The sequence below is a fragment of the Sminthopsis crassicaudata genome, chromosome 3 (genome assembly GCF_048593235.1).
Source record: "Sminthopsis crassicaudata isolate SCR6 chromosome 3, ASM4859323v1, whole genome shotgun sequence".
Lineage (NCBI taxonomy): Eukaryota > Metazoa > Chordata > Mammalia > Dasyuromorphia > Dasyuridae > Sminthopsis > Sminthopsis crassicaudata.
Genome location: NC_133619.1, coordinates 303,408,289 through 303,427,589, shown reverse-complemented (window position 1 = coordinate 303,427,589; position 19,301 = coordinate 303,408,289). Strand labels below are relative to the sequence as shown.

Below are 19,301 nucleotides of genomic sequence, written 5' to 3'. Positions count from 1 at the left end.
AAATGAGAAAGAAAACAAAATGCAAGCAAACAACAATAAAAAGAGTGAAAATACTATGTTATACTCAGTTCCCACAGTCCTCTCTCTGGGTGCAGATGGATTTTTTTTCATCACAAGATTATTGGAACTGGTCTGAATTACCTCATTGTTGAAGAGATCCATGTCCATCAGAATTGATCATTATATAATCTTGCTGTTGCCATATATAATGATCTCCTGGTTCTGCTCATTTTACTTAGCATCAGTTCATGTAAGTCTCTCTAGGCCTCTCTGAAATTAGCCTGCTGATCGTTTCTTATAGAATAATAATATTCCGTAACGTTCATATACCATAACTTGTTCAACCATTCTCCAACTGATGGGCATCCACTCAGTTTCCAGTTTGTTGCTACTACAAAAAGGGTTGCCACAAACATTTGTGCACATGTGGGTCCCTTTCCTTCCTTTAAAATCTCTTTGGGATATAGGTCCAGGAGAAATACTGCCAGATCAAAGGGTATGCACAATTTGATAACTTTATGAGCATAGTTCCAAATTGCTCTCCAGAATGGCTGGATCTGTTCACAATTCCACCAAGGTATCCCAATTTTTTCACATCCCTTCCAACATTCATTATTATCTGTTCCTGTCATGTAAGCCAATCTGACAGGTGTGTAGTAGTATCTCAGACTTGTCTTAATTTGAATTTCTCTGATCAATAGTGATTTAAAGCATTTTTTATATGACTATAAATGGTCTTAATTTATTCATCTGAAAATTGCCTGTTCATATCCTCTGGCTATGTATCAATAGGAGAATGGCTTGAATTCTTATGAATTTGAGTCATTCTCTGTATATTTTAGAAATGAGGTTTTTATCAGAACCCTTGAATGTAAAAAAATTTTCTCAGTCTATTGCTTCCCTTTTAATTTTGTCTGCATTCATTTTGTTTGTACAAAAGCTTTTTAACTTAATATAATCAAAATATCTATTTTGCATTCAATAATGTACTCAAGTTCTTTGGCCACAAATTCTTTCCTTCTCCACAGATCTAAGAGGTAAACTATTCTTTGTTTTTCTAATTTGCTTATAATATCACTAATGTCTAATCATGAACCCATTTCCACCTTATCTTGGTATAGGGTGTTAAGTGTGGATCAATGCCTAGTTTCTGCCATACTAATTTCCAGTTTTCCCAGCATTTATTGTCAAATAGTGAGTTCTTATTCCAAAAGCTGGAGTCTTTAAATTTGTCAAACACTAGATACTATAGTCATTGATTATTTTGTCCTGTGAACCTAATCTATTCCACTGATCAAGTACTCTATTTTTAGCCAGTACCAAATGGTTTTGATAACTGCTGCTTTATAATACAAGTTTAGATCTGGTACAGCTAGGCCACCTTCCAATTATTTTTCATTGTACTGTACTATGGATATGCTTGTTTTGTTCCATGAATTAAAAATAAAATAGATTTTTCTAAAAAGTAAATGTTTCAGGATACTTTTCTGACAGCACAGCCCTCACTTTTTTCTTCCTGTTAAAAAATTAAGATTAAAGCAGGAGCTGTTTCATTTTTGCCTTTGTATTTTTAATAGCTAGCACAGTGCCTGGAACATAGTAAGGACTTAATCATTGATGATTGATTAATTTGAGAATTTCCATGTTTTTAGAAGACATGATCCCTTGTTCAAAAATAAAGGTTTAATTGTGCGCTTCAAGGAGAAATCCTAAATCTTTAGTAAATTTAGTTCTTTTCATCTAACCTTTCTGGCAGCATTCACATTCCTTGAGAATATCCATAAATTGAATTTCAGAAATACTACTTGAGCCAAAAGAAATTGTAAAGGGCTTGGGTTCCAACCAGTACTTTAGATTCATACTGTCCCCACTAAGTAAAATAAATAGCAGAAAGCAGAAAGTAAAGTAATGAAGGAAAGAAATATTTGGCTGTATTAACTTTTTCCTCAGTTACTATCTCAAACCATGTTCCAAACATGCAATTAATCTATTGTTAGAATTGTCATCATTGGTTTAGGTAGAAAATTATGGAACCTTCAAATAGCAGAATAGATGATGATAGAAGTAAAGTGATGTTGACATGCTGGCTCCATGAGGCTGTTCTTGTAATTGTAGTGGCAAGATATTCTATAGAGAATTGGCAATGTTCCTCATGTATTCCTCAAGCCATGCCTAATAAGAACTGTGGGAAACATGAATATTTAAAGTGCAATTTCTCCAAAGGGCTTTCCCAGTCAAAAACACCCATTGTCCAGCTTGCAGTACAATCTCTAAGATCCCCTTTGTTTTCAATTTGTCCAATAATTGTTGGCCAATAAATAATATTGACTTTGACTTGTGTCTCAGTTACAAAGAAATAGACCATGGAATTAGTGGAAAGAGATTCTTCTTGAAATTTAGAAAACCTGAATTCGAATCCCACTGCTGATATTTTCAAGCTGTGTGATTCTGGGCAAGAGACCTAACCACTCTGGCTCTTGGTTTCCTAATCTTTAAAATCTACAAAAGAGTTCAGATGTTTTTTAGTTATATCCAACTCTTTGTGACCCCTTTGGGGTTTTCTTGGCAAAGATGCTGGAATGGTTTGCCATTTCATTCTCCATTTGATTTTATATATGAGGACCTGAGGCAAATAGGATTAAGTGACTTGCTCGGGGTCCTATAATTAGCAAGTATCTGAGGTTGGACTTGTATTCGTATAGATGAGTCTTTCTGGTTCTAAACCCAGTGCTCTATCCACTAGGCAATCTAGCTGCCTATAAAATGAGAAGATGGGACTAAATGATACTTAAGGTTCTATGATATAATTCCTTTCAATGGAACATTTAAGCACCTACAATGTATAAGATACCAACCACTTTCAGGACTAGACATAAAAAGAGAAATAAAAAAAATCTCTCTAAAAAAACTTAGTCTACCATTTTCCCACCTCTTTTTAATTTTTATATGTAAAATGTCTTTTTGGAAACAAAAACTGTTCCACACATTCACATATAAGCATATGTTTTCTTAATGGTGGAACACTTCTGGAAGGGAGCTTAATACATTGTTGAGTTTATAATATTCCCTTTTGAACTTTCCTCCCTTTTGTGATCCTTTCTTTTACTTTTTAAAAATCTATTCATCTTTATCTGGAGACAAAAACTCTTATAAAAATAAAGACAGAAAATAAACAGGGTTTAATAGGTTAGAAATCTTCCAAGATCTGTGATGCCTATTGGCCAGTCAGCAATAAGTCAGGGATGAGAGAGAAGAGATAGGAATCACTTAATCATGTCCCACAACTCAGTAAGTGGATACATAAGTAAGCAGTAAATTCTGTGCAAGCAAATCACTCTTTTTTTGGCAAGGCAATTGGATTAAGTGACTCGCCCAAGTAAGTGACAAAAGTCTCAGGTCAAATTTGAACTTGGGTCCTCCTGACTTTAAGAATGGTATCTCTCCATGGTGTCACTTAGGCTTGAATTGTTCATGCCTGTGTTCAGTATAGAGTAGTAGCTCTCTTCTTTGCCATCAGCTCACCACTGATCACATCTGTCCTGGGTGCCTCTCATCTTCATAGAAAACAAATGTTCTCGAGTTTTCCCTGTCCATTCCAGCTTCTGCCTCCTGTGATGTTTTAATCTCTCCTTCCACCCGTGGAAAAAGCTACCTTTCCCATCAGCTTTTTGCCATTAAAGTAAGCTTAAAAGGAATTGCCTTTAAAATTAGGAAAATAAGCCCAACATACTAATAGATAATTAAAATATTTAAAGATGCCTTTCACAATTTGCTGAGAGTATGACTAATGAATTTCAAAGCTAGCAAAAGAGCAAAGTGAAAAAGCAAGAATTATAACTCTGATGTGCAGGAGAGAAATTAGGCATATGTTTTAGGTGTAGAGTAGACTACAAGCTTAGAAAAAGTCAAGGGATCTTAATCTGGGTTCCTCTACATTTTTAGGGGTCTGGAAGCATTTATGGGGAAAACACACATACTCTCTCTGTCTCTCTCTCTGTCTCTCTGTCTCTCTCTCTCTTTTCTGTTTCTCTCTATTTTCACCAACCTGTAAGTGAAATTATATTATAAATTCATTCTAAAACATTATTCTGAAAAGGAACCGATAGATTTTGCCAAATTAGTGGAGTAGAGATGACATAAGAAAAGGTTAAGAACTCCCAACATAAAACAAGCATATACCAAACAGTCACAAAAACTAAACATTCTATTATACTTTCTATTACTTAAACCACATTGGTGATACTGTGATAAGTTTGGGGAGCAACATTTTAGAAATAATATCAACTACCTGGAAACCTCTACAGAGGAAACAGACCAGAACATTGACAAGAGTTTCAGAAACTGGGCCATAGGAAAATTGGTTGAAGGAATTAAGTGCCTATCAGGGAATCTGGACAATAGAAGGCTTTGAGGTGTCCTAACTGCTACTTTGAAATATCCGAAGGAAGGTCACTTGGAAGAAGTACTCTACTTATTGACTGGAGAGCAGAAATAGGATCAATGGGTAGAGATATTGCTCACACAAGTAGGCCTCATGATTATATCTTACTTCTGTTCCAAGTTTATGATCTGCATCCTAAATTACTCATTTATTTCCTTATTCTGTTCAAGTGATCTGTGATATACTCACCACAATATCATTTTTGTTTCCCTCCTCCATTGATCCTTTCTATCATGTTTTCTCTTCCAATTTGTGGATTTCCTCACAGAATGTAACTTTTTCATATGTATTTCTGCTTCCCCAGAGATTTTGCCTATTCATAAAATCTAGCTCATCAAATTTCAATGATAGACTAATATCCTTGTGTTAGTATCCCTTGTTCATTTTATTTAATTAATTATAGTTTGTGTATTTCTGCATTGACTTTTGAATCTGTGGCTTATGTTACTAACTTTCTTCATGGATATTATCTCATATCCTACTTTTCCTCTCCACCAAAAGTTTTTCTTCTTTTTCTTATATGTACTACTCCTTATAGCATCTAACTCAACAGAGCTTCATGGCCAGCTTTCTCTATCCTCCTCCATTATCAGTTTAAAGCTATTTCTGGATTATATTCAGTCAGCACATATCTCAATTCTGAATCCAGATTTACATCAGTGATAGTACCTATCAGATTTTAATGGTTCTCTGAATTCTGGTCCTACAGCTAGCAAAATGACTAAATGAATCAAGAAGATCACAATTTTTGGTTAATATGGAACACATTATGTTGCATCCCTCAGAAAAATGATGAAAAGCATTGAAATTAGCCAGCATGCAAAGTACACTTATTTTTTCTGTGGTAAGGCCAATATGGAGAGATGAACTATCTCAAGTTTCTGGCATTGTGGATTCTATATGAAAATAGAAGCTGCTAGTACATGGACCCACAATGTCATATCTACAGTAACAGTCAACTATACCATCAGAAGACTGAATGAATTGAAAGATCAGAAAAATATCTTTACCAAATACTTGTGGCCCATGATATGAAAATAAATGGATTAATTAATGGGAAAAATTCTATGAAAGTGAATGTACTTTTACCAGTGGATCTCAACTTTGCTCAAAATTTGACCTTTTAGCTGGAAATTTCAAGTAATTAGGTTCTATTGGCCTGCTCTTTTCTGAAGTATTTAATAGACTTATGCCTTGCCTCAAATGAATATTCATTTTTATGTTAAATATTGGTATTGATCTTGTAAAAATTCTCTAAGTTGATAAAAATCAGCTAATTAGGTAAAAACTTTTCTGCTAAAATATCAACTAGTCTATGACCTGGGTTTCATCAAGTTACATGATGGATGCTTAAGCTATACAGTATAGATGATTTTATATTTTTTTGTTTGTTTGTTTGCTGAGGCAGTTGGAGTTAAATGACTTTCCAGGGTCATCCAGCTAGGAAGTGTTAAGTGTCTGAGACCAGATTTGAACTCGGGTCCTCCTGACTTCAGGGCTGGTGCTCTATCCACTGCGCTACCTAGCTAACCCATGACTTTATATTCTTAAAGATCTTTAGAAATAGATATTTTGAACACTCTCTTAGTGCTTTATTCCAAATTACATTTGAAAGAATTTTACCCATCCTTTGGCATTCTAGTACATACAGATTTGCTGCTATTCTAATTTGAAAAAAAAAAAAAAAAGAAAGAAAAAGAAAAGAAAACTTTTCAGCTCCTCCCTTTCTTTTGAAGGACCTTTTCTACTTATCTCTCCTTCAAAATGAATATTTATTTCCAGTTAAACATTAGTATCACGCTGTGTGTACAGACCTTCTGGTTGCTATTATTATTTGTAATAATTTCTCTTAATATATTAAACATCTCTGGAGTTTATTATTAAGATTTGTTACTCAAGGAATCTACTTCTTTCTACCCACTGATTTACTACGTGACCTTTGGCAGTTCCTCCCTCATCTGTGAAGGAGTGATAATGTCTATTTTTTGCAGATGGGCTGTGGGTGGATTAATGGATTCATGATTACAAAATGATAAGTTGAAATCTCTTGGGTGAGAGATGTTCCATAAAAGCAAATCATTTTTATCTTATCATGAAAAATAAATTATCTACAATTCATTTATTTATCATTTTACTTTTTAACAAAATGATAGTATTTATTGATTCCAATATTTAATTGCAATTCACCCTTGTCTGACTATCCTGGGTCATACTTGTTTGAGTTCTTCCATAGTTTCTCAAAAGGAATCCATATGGCATGATGGAGTCTTTCTTCACTTTTTCTTATGTCAATAAGTATTTTTAAGTGTCTACTATGTCCCTGGCTTGAGGATAAGGGCTGACATTAACATAGTAAAGATGCAGTAGAAGTGAAGAGCTATCCATTGGTTCTTCTTCATTTTCATGATTAAACCAGTTCATCTTTTTGTTTAAGCACACATTTATTTGTTCAGTCAAATTTTAATTTGTGTCCACTTCTTCATGATCCTATTTGGGGTTTTCTTAGTAAAGATACTGAAGTGGTTTGCCATTTTCTTCTCCGACTCATTTTACAGGTGAGGAAACTGAGGCAAATTAGGTTAAGTGTCTTGTTCAAGGACACACAGCTAGAAAGTGTCTAAGGCCAGATTTGAATTCAAGAAGATGAGCCTTCCTGACTTTAGCCCTGACATTCTATACACCGTGACATCTTGTTGCCTTGAGCCCTGGGACACATGCTCCAATAGACTATATCTAACTTCTGAGGAATAGCCTCACCAAAGAGAAGTAGATAATGAATTCTCTATCCACAACAAGCAATAGACCAAAGAAAATTAAAGAATGGTCTACAATTCCATGGAGGGCCTTTCTACTTCTGTAGCTATGGTGGCAAGGTAGACAAAAACTGGGTGGAGAAGCCCAAAAATCATTTATCTTAAACTATAATTATGCTCAGTATAGTTACTTTGTTAAAACTGTTTTACTTGTTAGAAATTTTAAATATAAGGTCATTGTACAATGACAAATAAATAATAGACATGCATACTCCTGGAGTAAATAAACCATATCAATATTGTCATTCTTGCCATAATTTAAATCAAAAATAAGTTATAGATCAATGAAAAATATGGCAGAATTGATGCCATTGTCTGCTCAAATGTAGCAAGTTTATGAGATAATTGGTCATTTTGCTCTATTGAAAAAATAGAAGAATAGACAAAAAGATCACCATGAAAATAATTAGAATTTGTTCATGAAAAATCTATCGCAGAGGATGAAGAGATTTTAAAAAATACAAAAAAATACCTAGCACAATCTTCTAAACCAAACCATTATACACTATGATACTCAGTGACTTGGATTCAAGGGGTGGAAGAGAAATAATTCTCATGGCTACTACACTATCTACCAATGTTGAATGACAATACCACTGTGGCCTATAATTATGGCCACTATGGCCTGGAAATTACGGTAGCTAAAAAAAGTCATCAGACACAAGTCATTTTGGTGAGGAACCTCTGAAAATAATTATGGTTTTCATGTAAAGACATGTAATCTATAACAAATTTAAAGTCTTTACAATTTGCTGAATTTTGCTAAAGTTTCATTAGAGACATTATGCATGACTTTCAAGGACCCATGATCACCTCCATGTCATCATGAGACATCAAAGAAGGATTTTGGTTGAGAGAGGGCAATAGCAATAAAAAAAAAAAAAAAAAAAAAAAGAGAGAGAGAGAGAGAGAGAGAGAGAGAGAGAGAGAGAGAGAGAGAGAGAGAGAGAGAGAGAGAGAGAGAGAAATATGGTTCAGGATCAAGAACCAAAAGAAATCAAAGATTTAGTTTAGTTCAGAAGACGAATTCCTATGATTTTTTTTAAAAAGAAGTGAATCAGAAGGCAATAGACATGGGGTATAAAAAGCAACTTTACAGAAAAATCAAAAAAAACAGGAAATCAGTGGGATACTCTTATGTTAATGCTTTCTGAATCAATGGTTTGAATGTATTAAGAGCAATGATCAAAATCAATACTAAATCAAAAAATAAATATGAAAAGATGATACTATATAGAGTTGTTAAAAGTCATAGCTCAAATTCTCAAACAATTTTGGGGAAAAAGAGATGGAAGACGGATAACCAAAAAAAAAAAAAAAAAAATTCAACACAAGTGTGGACAAACACCATTTTTCTACAAAACTCTGATTCATGTAAAGCAATAATCACACGAAAGAGGCTAAAATAACCCCAAAATTGCCTTGGCCAACAGCATGATTTTTCTTGCCAAATGGGGATATGTGACAGCCAAGGATAACAATTCAAAAAATAAGCTTATTTTTAAAATATCATAGAGGCAGATGGTAAAAGATTACAAACAACATCAGAAAATAGAAAAGGGTGTAGATGATAATGCAAAAAAATATGGTTGGTGTAAGAACAAACTTAAATGTTTCCTTCAAGAACTTTAAAAGATAAAACTGGAAATAGTAACACCAACTGAAAATGAAACAGGTCTGTTATCATTTATAATAACCAATTATTATCATAATTGATTGTCATATAATCAATTGAATTGAACCACTATATTTGGATTCAACACCTCATTTATCAATGTTATAAGATAAAACAGAATGGTGCTGAAGAAGAAAACGATGGGGAAAGTGGCTGTACCAGGACAAGTTCTCAAAGAAGAAATCTTTGCTGGAGGCAAGATACTTTTGAATGGGTGGAGTTTGGAGTGAGAGAGGGCAGAGTAGCAAACACTAAGGGGTACATATAGAATATTGTATTTGAACTAGGTCCTCAAGGAAATAATGACTTCTGTGTTGAACTTATTAAATTTGAGATATTCCAGGACAATCAATTTGAAGTATTTAGTAGGCAGTTGGTGATATGGGACTGAAGCTCAGAAGAGAAAATGGGACTTGATATGTAGATTTTGTTCATTGTTTTCATGACACTATCTATTCATCCCATCCTCTCTTGTCCCCTTTTTGCTTTCATTCTTTCCAATAATCAGGGTCTTTGCTAATGAGTCCTATCTTTTTGTTATGTGGCCAAAGTATGTAAACTTCAGCTTCAATAATTGACCTTGCTGTGAATAATCTGAAATAACTTTTTGTATGTATTGGCTGTTTTGATTTCCTTGCTGTCCAAAGAACTTTCAAAAGTCTTTTCCAGCACTATAATTCAAAAGCATTGATTCTGCAGCTCTCAGTTTTCTTTATAATACAACTGTCACAGTCACATATTGCTAGGAAAAAACCATGGCTTATATGGACCTTTGTCAGCAAGTGATGTCTCTGTTTTTCAATATGCTGTCCAGTTTGTCATAGCTTTTCTTCTAGGGAGAAAGCATCTTTTAATTTCATGGCTGCAGTTGACATCTGCAATGATCTTTGAGACTAAATATATAATATGAAACTTCTTCCATTTCTTCTCCCTCCAAGATCTTAAGGTTTTTTATGTTAAGCTTCAAATCAGTTTTTATACTTTTCTCTTTTATCCTTATCAAGAGGCTTCTTAATTCTTCTTCATTTTCTGCTATAGAGATAACAATTGTGGGAAATGAGTGTAAACTGTGAGCATTGTTTTTTTGTTTTGTTTTGTTTTGTTTCTCTTCCCAGATTATTTTTAGCTTCCGAATACAACCTTCCTTTGCAACAACAACAACAAAATTCGGTTCTGCACATATATATTGTACTTAGGATATACTATAAGATATTTAATATGTATGGGAATGCCTGCCATCTAGGGGAGGGGGTGGAGGGAAGGAGGGGAAAAACTTGGAACAGAAGGGAGTACAAGGGATAATGTTGTAAAAAAAAAATTTACCTATGCATATGTACTGTCAAAGAAAATGTTATAATTATAAAAAATTAATTTAAAAAAAGAAAAAAAAAAGAGATAACAATTGAATCCACAGAGCTGATAGGATCATCAAATGAGAGTGTTAAAAAGAAGAAAAGGGAAGAAGAGGATAAGAAAGAGAGGGAAAAGGAAAGGAAGAGACCTCAAAGTCTTGCATGATGAAAAGGAAAAGAAAAGTGGGAAGTGGTCACATAGAAGGGAAATCTAGAAAGAAAAGATCATAAAAACCTAGAGAAATATTTAACGAGTAGAGGGTGTCAGCAGATCTGAAAACTGTGGAGAGGTCAAGGAAAATGAGGAAGAGAAAAGAGTGTTATATTTGGCAATTCAAAGATCACTGACTTTGGGGAGAACAATTTCAGTTGAATAATAAGGCTGGAAGCTAGATGGGTTGTAATTAAGAACAGAATGCCAGGAAAGGAAGTGTCAGGAGGCACTGGATATAAGAGTGTTTTAAGGGGTTTGGTTGGGAAATTAAGGAGAAACATAAGATGATAGCAGGGATAGTGGAATCTGCTGGATTTATTTATTTTTAAAGATACAAGTTATTTGGGCATGTTGGTAAGCAACAAGGAAGAAACTAGTAGATTGGAAGAGATTAAAAAGGGAGAGTAATAGAGGTAATAATCTGTCTGAGAAGATGGGAATGCATGTGATCAAAATTTTATAAAGAAATTGTTGAGGAGGAAGGGCTGTCTTATCTGAAAAAAAAAGGGAAATTCCAGAAGATAGAGACAGTGAGTTGTGAGATGAAGAGTAGTAAAAAAGAGTTTTGGGGAAATAGCCTCAAATGGGTGGGGGTGGGTGAGGTAAATTTTGATACAACAGCTTCAGTTAGGAAAATGAGGGCAGGTGGGGGCTACAGCTGGAGACTTGAGGAGAGAAGATATATCTTGGAATAACTTCTGTGAAAAGTGGGATTTTGATGAAATCAATTAGGGAGGATTGAGAGGATTGCCTTGCTTACAGCAAAAGCCAAATTGAGATTAGATAACATAACTTTGTAATGGAATAAATTAGCATGCTTTTAAGGCTTCTTCCAGCTTTGTTTAGCCACATATGAGTAAGAATGAAGGATTCAATGGATGGGAGTAATCCAGAGTTGGAGTTTGGCAAAACTTGAGCTCAATAGGACAAAGGAGCAAGGAAATTGAGAGTAGACAATGGAGCAAAGTTAAATTGGTTCAGTAAGGGGCTGAGGCTGAGAAGAGATTGATATAGGCAGATCTGGGGTGGTAGTCTGACAAAATATAGTTGAGTAAAGACATTGTATGTTGTAGTGAGGATGTAGAATAGATTTGAGAGAAGTAAGGCATATGGAGAGATGAAATAATAGGAGGTTGGGTTTGGATAAAAGAATTTCAGATGGAAATAGAACACTCTGAGTGATAGCAAATTTAAGAGTGTGGCTATCTTTGTGTGCAGTCGAGATAGAAGCAAGGGATAGGTCATGAGAGTTGAGTAAATTAAGGAATTGAGAGGTAAGGCTATTTGGGGGTTACATTAACATGCATGTTGAATTCTGTTAGTTGAAAGTCAGAAGGAGTAGAAGGGAAATACTTACGTGACACTCTGAAGTCATTGAGAAAAAGAAGAAAAATATCCTGGGTATTTGTATAGCCACTATTAGGTGATAAATCTGGATAAAATGAATCTCACAAAACTAGGGGTTGATGAGTTATAAGTGGCAATGGAAAGTCTGAAATTTGCAATTGAGGACAAAGAAAATTCCCATTTAATCTCTGTGACTAGTGATTTGAGAAGTGCAACCAAAATGGAAAAGGAAGGCTTAAGTTATAGAATCCTGGTTTTAGCAAGAATTGCAGATGGAATAATCATGAGAGGAAGAGGAGTAAAATGATAGAAAGTTTGTTCTTTATGGAGCAGGAATTCCAGAAAACACAGTAAAAAGGTTTTGTAAATAAATAAATTCAAAGGTTGATGGGGATGAGCAAGTACACAGCAGGGATTAGAGATGGGTTGTTCTTTGGTAGTCTGGAATTTAGTATGACAGTGATATGGGGGATAAGAACCAGCAAAAAGTTTTTAATCATTGAGTAAAGAACCCAAACAAAATATCAAAAGAAAGGAGGTCTGTTGATAAAGACAAGTTAGTGGAATATTATTTTTTCCTGTAATCATGACCCATTTGTGTGAGTGCAGCAAGGATGCATTCATAGTACCAAGAATTCTGCCTGAGATGGGTTTATGCTGTAGTTCAAGGGGAACACACATGCTCTCAAAGTCAACAGAATATACCAATAACTAATAACATACATGCCCACTTTCTTATCTCCATAAATTCTTCATAATAATTAGTTAACACATATATTAAAGGCAAATTTCTAAGAAGAAAATATCAGGACACAGTAGATTTTCACAAATGATTTACAGTGGAGCAGCTAGGTGTCACAATGGCTAGAGCACCAGCTTGAATTCAGGAGGACCCGAATTCAAATCTGGTCTCAGATACTTCCTAGCTGTGTGACCCTGGGCAAGTCACTTAACCCCAGCCTCAAAAAAAAAAAAAATGATTTACAGTAACACAACTCATTACAAATGTAGAGAGTGTCAGATACTGAAATCTTTATCTTTGCTGATTATACTATAAAAGCATCTTACTTATAAGAACAAACAAGAAAGGATATTGCCTATGCACATATTAAGATAACAGAAAATTCCTTGACATAAATCACAATAACAACTTATAAAGAAGTGAATTTTAAAATATATTAATCTAATCTGTAGAGATCATACTATCATAGATTTGAGATGAATGGACATTAGATTCCCACAAGGACACAACAAAAAGTCATATACTCTTTACAGCTTGCTGTTTCTTTCTCTTTTTTTTTTCACAACACATGTTTTAAATGTTCTCGCTTCTGATCTACTTCTGTAGCATGTTTCCTTTTTATCCAGCTGCTGACATTTTTCCAAAGATTCAATATAGAAAAAGAGAAAGAGAACATTTTGTGGATATTGTTGAATTTATTGTCAACTCATAGTATTTAAGGTCTTCTTAACATCTGAAACTATTTTAATCAATATCATCTGAAAAGGAAAGACTACATTCCATCCATTCTGTAGTGACAGTTTGGGGATATTTAAAAGAAAAATCAAATCATAGCTGGGAGCTCTGTGGCTACTGGCACTTATAGTTGGGTTTCCGCACTGCAGGGGATATTAGTTATAAAAGAAAAACATTACTACAGTATGTGTTTCATTAGACATTTTTGAAAACAAATAACATTTCTGGTCTTTATAAACAAATTCAGCCTAAAGCAACATTCTCTAATTTGGGGATTATCCCTCCCTTCCCACTTTCTTCCTCCAAGATTAAGGAAATAGAAGAAGAAAAGCAAAATTGTGAAATAGATTTCTTTTGTCTTTAGGATACTTTATCTTATGAATGATTTTTCCTCATTCTTTCAACTAGGCCCTGTAATCTCTGTGTAGTCATCTATGGATCTTTCTACCCCCTAATTTGTCAAAAATTGCCCTTTCTCTAACTTTTTGTAAAGGAACCGATAAACTCATTTCTGGTATGGTCTTTTTCTTTTTTTCACTCAATTTTTATTCACAGCTATAGAACTCACTGCCCTCTTTGTATTGTGCTAATAACCAAATATTCTAAGTTGTAAAATAGGGTTACTTCTAGCTCCAAAGCTGTTATTCCACAAATTATAACAAGGCACATGAAGATGATGTTAAATTGCCCTCTAAAATTAAAAAAAAATACAAAGGCTCAATTTTTAGCAGAATTTTTACTTTCTCTTCAACAGTATGAATATTTTTGTGAGTCCCAAAATGGGGTACTTCTGTTTCATTTTTTGTTCAAGAAATAGTGTTTTTATTTGAATTTGCAGGATGGTAGAAATTTGAGAGCTATTAATCTAAAGAATAATATTTAGAAAACTATTTATAGTCTATCACTAAATTCAGAGGATGCCATAGATTTTGTTAAATAAATACAATTTTAACAGAAAAGACCACCAGTCTTTTGTAGAAAATATAATTTCTCTGTGTAAGAATCCTAAGGGTTTTGTGGTCTAAAAAGGATTCAGAATAATCACTATGGGTTAGAATGCCATTGAAAATAACAAAGGCAGGGAAAAAAATACCACCCCTGTTAGCCCAAGGATAATAAAGCTGTAGAAAAAGATCTATTCAGCACTGAAAACAATGAGTTGAAAGTGGCTGCTTTCCATTTCTACCACTGTCTCACATCACTTCTCCAGGAATTGATTCATTCTTTTAGTTAGCAACCTTATGGAAATGTCTGTGGTTCTGACTAAGAAACTAAAGGCAAGGCAGCCACCCAGGCAGTAGAGTATGTAGCCCACCCTGCTGGCAGCCTGGTGTTCTAGTCCCTAGATTACACTTTTCCATCACTATTCTTTGCTTTGCTCTCTTTACAATTTTAGCCCTATAATCAGAAGCTTCAATAAGGCATTTTTATTCACCTTACCTTACCTTATTGATTCTACTACCATACATGCTGCCTTGTTAATCTTCAATTTGGGGTTACCCCTATCCATAGACCTGAGTACTTTACAAAGTCATGCTACCTAGCCTCAGGTGGCTTAACCCCTCTCAGCAGATAATTTCACCCCTTCTCTCCAAACAGCCCTTATTGATCCTGGGAAGTCTGCAACCATGTGTTGTAAATCCTCTCTCTCCTATTCTCCATGCCTTTAATATCTAATCCAATTTCTCTTTCAATTGCAAAGGATAAGATGATCCCACCTCTTTGCCATGTACCCCTGTATCTGATCCCCTTCTTTCTCCTCCAGGATCTTATCCACTGAACATTCCCTCTGTTATATTCATTCTGTCTTTTACTAAGTTTTTCCTCATTAATGGCAAAAATTCCCAGTTTTCTGCTATTCTAAAAATATATGCTATTATCTTGATCTTCCCTTCAAGCTCCTTGAAAATAAGAATCTCTCTACTTTTGTCCTCTTTTTTCCTCTGTATCATCAGAACTTACTTAGTGTAGTGCTTGGGACATATTAGTAATTAATAAATAGCCAGATAACTAGAAAAAAGTACATAATACATATAAATAAATGCTTATAACACTTATAAATTCACACATCAGAGCAGACCCAGGAATAGTGTCCAAATTTTTTGGTGAGGGAAGTGGAGGAAAAATGAGGATAATAGCTGGACCTCAGGATAAAGCCTTGTGAAATTGAGTTCCATCTACATACTGCTAACTCTAGTAAGAGTTGACCATACATACTCTATGTCTTTCCTCAGTGTCTACTCACTCCTAAAATGCCTGCAATATGATTCTAATCCCCACCACTCCATAGAAACATTACTCCAAATTATCATGTTTCTTTTATATTTCTGTGGCAATGTTAATCACCTCTCCTGAGTACACTCTTCCCTTGGTTTAAGTGACATTAGTCTCTTTTAGTTCTTCTTCCTTATCTGGTTCTTTTTCTCCCCTCCTCTCTTCCTTCTATTCTTCCATTTCTCCCTCAAATGAAGATTTGCCAAGATACCATCTTTATATGGCACTTATTCCCTTCCTTCTCTACTTTGGCAATCTCGCTCCCTATCATGGATTTAATTATGACCTTTGTGCAAATGGTGCGCGCTCTCGCGTCGTCTCTCTCTCTTCTCTCTCTCTCTCTCTCTCTCTCTCTCTCTCTCTCTCTCTCTCTCTCTCTCTCTCTCACACACACACACACACACACACACACACACACACACACACACACACACCACATACACACTCCCCTAATCTTCCATATAAATATCACATCCTATAGACTCCCAACTTCCTGGGGGGGAGAAGGAGAAATCTCCTCAAATTTGACACAGCTCAAACTGAAATTACCTACTATTTCCAACTTTCTTTTCTTTCCAACTTCAACTGTTGGGTTCCATGCCTTAATTATATTTGTCTCCTCCTTCAACTCATATCAAATAAGTTACCAAGTCTAGTGATTTTCTGTTACTCAGTAAGAAATAAAACATTTAGTAAGCACTTACATACTATCAACTATGCTGGGTACTGATGATACAAGACAAGTCTCCTATCAGAGAGCTTTCATACCCCCACAATGTCTCATCACTCTGAAATTATCCTAGTTCAGATCATTATTACTTGATTTTTGGGGGGGAGGGGAGATTCTTATCTAACAAAGTCTTAGGAAAAAGAGATAATGTGTATTTATTCTAGAATAAAATCTTACATTTATTCCTATTAAACCTCATTAAAGACAGAAAAGTCTTCATTAGAGGTGATATTGAAAACTCTAGTCTACTAATCTCTTTTTTTTATCCTGATTTCATCATTCAGCATGTTATCTATCTGTGGACTAAATAAGCTTGAAATCTATGTCTTTCTCCAAAATATATCTAGATCAGAGTCAAGGGGGAAAGTGAATTTATTAGATATGTAGGAATGGTGTCTCAAGTGTCAAGAAGAAATGGGACCCAGGGTACCATTTAGATAGAGTTGTTATCTTTAGAGAGGAGAAACACCTCTCTTAAGACTGGAGAGAAAAAATAGGTAAGAGGATCTAGATAGGGTTAAAGTGAAAAGACAGAAAGATGAGGGAACTTATTTCAAATGGAGTTCATTTTTGGTAATAAATAAAGAGATAATAAGACTATTAGTCAAAAATTATATATATCAGTAGCCTTCACACTTCCTTTCCAGATATTCTTCCTTTTCATCCATCCTACAGAGAACACTAAACCAGCTCCAATCAATTAGAGAATCTATCATTAAATTTTCAGTGTGAATTTTGCACCTAGGAATCAACAAAAGCTAGGAAAAGCTTTTATTGTTTTGTTGATTTTCTAAGTAAGTGATGGAGAAAATGTTAATAATTCAAATTAAATGTGAAAGTGTGTGTACATCTTTTGAGGAGGTAGGAGTTGTTTGTTTTCTAAAGAAATGCTTGTTAAATATTTACCATCAGATTCCTAGAGACATGTAGATATATCCCTTTACTTTGTATATAAATCTTATAATCCTTTGACCCATTCTTATTTGATTCTTTCTCTGGAACTAAATTTGCCACTTGGGAAATTGTTGGCCTTAAAATATAAAATGAATCCAAAATTTCATGAGACTATTTAGGGATCCCAGACTCATTTGATTTTTCTCCAAGTCAATGAAATTAGTAGAATTACAAAAGAGTCAGGACATTTAACAAATGAATAGAAATATATCAGTGACAATTGTATCATCACATAGCACATAAAACTTATTATGAATTTTTAAATCATAAAAGTTGCTTGCTACTAAACAAAAATATTTTGCAAAAGTGACAGTCATGGTTTAAAGACCTCAGTTCTAGTCTTCACTCTACAACTAGCTTGTGTGAACTTGGGCAAATTATTTCACGACTTGAAACTCAGTTTTTTTGTTTTGTTTGTTTTTTTGGTTCAGAAATTTACAATCATGTCCAACTCTTTATGACCCTATTTGAGGTGTTCTTGTTAAAAATACTGGTGTATTTTGCCATTTTTTTTCTCTAGCTTATTTTAAAGATGAAGAAACTGAGGCTAATAGGGTTGTGACTTCGTCAGAATCATAGAGCTAATAAGTGTCTGAGACTGTATTTGAACTCAAGAAGATGAGTCTTCCTAACTCCCAAACCAGTATTCTATTTACCATACCACATGACAAATGGGGCCTCAGTTTATTTATCTGCAAAACAAATGGGTTGAACTAGATCATTTCTAAAGTCCCTTACAAATTTAATAATCTATGAACATCTTTGATAATTTAAGAATTTGCGATTTCATCATTATGGATCCTCCTTCCATTGACACAAAACACAAATAAGTTTTGACTTGGATAGATGGTTTTCAAATGTTGTCATAGCCAAAGTCTTGGCAAACTTTTCTATAAGCAAAACTGGTCTTCAGATAAGAAGCAAATTGCCCTTCCCAAGGCTCATACTATGAGAAACATCTGCCCTAAAAGTCTATCTAGTTTTGAAATTTTATTATGAAGCTTTCTTTTCAGATTAGATGATCTCATCAAACAACAAATAAATTGTATCTAAGTAAATTTTGTCTTGGAAATGTAGTGAAAGGATATGAAGCAGGAACAAATGAGATAATATTTGTAGAGCGATTAGCATGGTGCCTAACATAGAATAGACATGCAAGAAAATACTTAATCCTTTCTTCCTCCTCAGGAAAATATGTAATACAAGAATTTCTGTGTATAATTCACAGTTGTGATTCAGAATTATAAGAAACCTGAGAAGCAATGAAAAGGTGGATGATAGATATAAGTAGGATGCAATGTATTATCAACATTTTTTCCAGTTTATGTGGGAGAAATGGCATAAATACATAAGTAAAGATACATATAACAATGAAAAAACTGTGGGTTGGCCATTTGTTGAGAATAAGTGATAATAGATAGGCCAAGCATTAAAATGGTTCCTTTCAGATATTAAAATTACATGTTGGGTAAACAGCCCTTTATGTAATGACATGGGCAAAAATCCATAGATGAGAAGTTATGGGTAAAGTATCATATGCTTCATAACAAGATATACATACACTACTGAAGTCAAATCCATCAAAATATAATTCAAAATTTTGTCAGAATCAGCAAGTTACTTTGAAAACTCCTCCTTGGACATTATTCAAGAATTCCCAAAAGGCAGTCCATGAGTACTTTGGTCCTAGAAGCCCAATTATTCTATGCTATATCCCAAATATACTATTATATGAGGCAAAAAGTAAATTATAAATGGTTGATGGTCAGAAGGAAGCTAAAAGCTATAAGACTCAAAGGAAGCTTAAAAAAATTAATAAAACCAGAAAGCTGCTCATGAACAGAGATAAATACATAAATCTCAGAAGTTTTTACCACCCATAGTAGACAGAGGGCAAGACTTGGACTCAGAAACATGTTGATTCAAAACCTGCCTTAAATACTTAGATTTTAAATGTCCTGGATAAGAACTTAACCTTTCACAAGTACTGCCCATCTCGTATAGTTATTTCTTATCAATAACAA

The 19,301-nt window shown here is 34.3% G+C and overlaps 1 protein-coding gene and 1 pseudogene across 11 annotated transcripts in view; both read left to right on the top strand.

Moving 5' to 3' along the window:
- Positions 1–19,301, top strand: part of ABI3BP (ABI family member 3 binding protein) — a 267,293-nt gene that overhangs the window by 84,262 nt on the left and 163,730 nt on the right. The window lies entirely within an intron of this gene.
- Positions 5,159–5,476, top strand: LOC141559644 (large ribosomal subunit protein eL43-like; annotated as a pseudogene).